The sequence below is a fragment of the Hipposideros armiger genome, unplaced genomic scaffold, assembly GCF_001890085.2.
Source record: "Hipposideros armiger isolate ML-2016 unplaced genomic scaffold, ASM189008v1 scaffold_8, whole genome shotgun sequence".
NCBI lineage: Eukaryota > Metazoa > Chordata > Mammalia > Chiroptera > Hipposideridae > Hipposideros > Hipposideros armiger.
Genome location: NW_017731358.1, coordinates 8204276 through 8205357, shown reverse-complemented (window position 1 = coordinate 8205357; position 1082 = coordinate 8204276). Strand labels below are relative to the sequence as shown.

Below are 1082 nucleotides of genomic sequence, written 5' to 3'. Positions count from 1 at the left end.
GCCAGTGACACTGCCCTCTACAGCTAAGATGGTGAACAACAGCTCAACCTGGAGCTGGGCTGCCTGAGTCGCTGGTGACGGCATAGGCTGCAGCCCCTGCTGCAGTGAGCTGCCATAAGCTACCATGAGTGGCCAGCAGCCAGCATGAGCGGCTGGCAGCCTGTGTGAGCTGCCAAGAGCCACTGTGAGCGGCCGTCCGGTGGCCGGCGAACTATCTGCCTCAGCTGGGAAGAGCGCAATGATAATATCAACATGGGCCAGTGAAGCAACGTCCTCCACAACTAGGTTGAAGAACAAAAAGACAGCAACTTGTCTGTTCCCCTCCCCCAATTCCCCAATAAAATCTTTAAAAAGAAAAAGATTTTTTTTTGCATCAAAGCCAGATCAGTCTCTAACCCAGCTATTTGCAAAGATGGAGTACTTGTTAATAGGCCTCTATTTTTCTTATCAGGAGTACTGGAATTTGTGTTATTTAAATGTATATAGATACTTTCATTTAAGGAACATCAAGTTAAAGAAATTACCAAGTAGGATACAGACTTGTTTTCTATTTCTTGAAGATGCAAAGAGGAAGACAGAGAGAGAAAGATGAACAAATCAAGAATGAGAGAGACGAGAGACAGGTTCAGTGAGCTAAAGTTTCAGAGAGAGAAGGAAGGACTGACAAAGAGCGAGGGCGTGAGTGCCAGGCTGACAGAAGATTTCTAATCAGCAGCAATATCAGTCACAGACTGTGGAACAATAGCTTCAAAGAGCTGAAGGAAAACGGCTGTCTATCTAGCTAACTACCAGTCCTTCCCTATTTGTTTCTTAACTCAATGGAGACAGGTATGCCAGCAGAAGAGACACTCAGACAGGACTAGCTGGAATTAGCAAACACCAGCAATATCTGGGAAGATACTTAAATCAGTGAAAACTGCACCTGTGTTTCCTAAATATGAGGCGGAACAGATGACCTGGACATAAGGCTCCAGAAGCTTTTCCCTATGCACTTTATTTCTAGGCTAAAGCTGGATACCTCAGAGATGGGCACTGGACTTATCAAGGGGATCACTTCATAGACTGTGTAGATGAATGACCAA

General features: G+C 45.3%; 1 protein-coding gene across 1 annotated transcript in view; it reads right to left on the bottom strand.

The window, feature by feature from the left end:
• RABL3 (RAB, member of RAS oncogene family like 3) overlaps positions 1 to 1082 on the bottom strand; it is a 30793-nt gene that overhangs the window by 23823 nt on the left and 5888 nt on the right. The window lies entirely within an intron of this gene.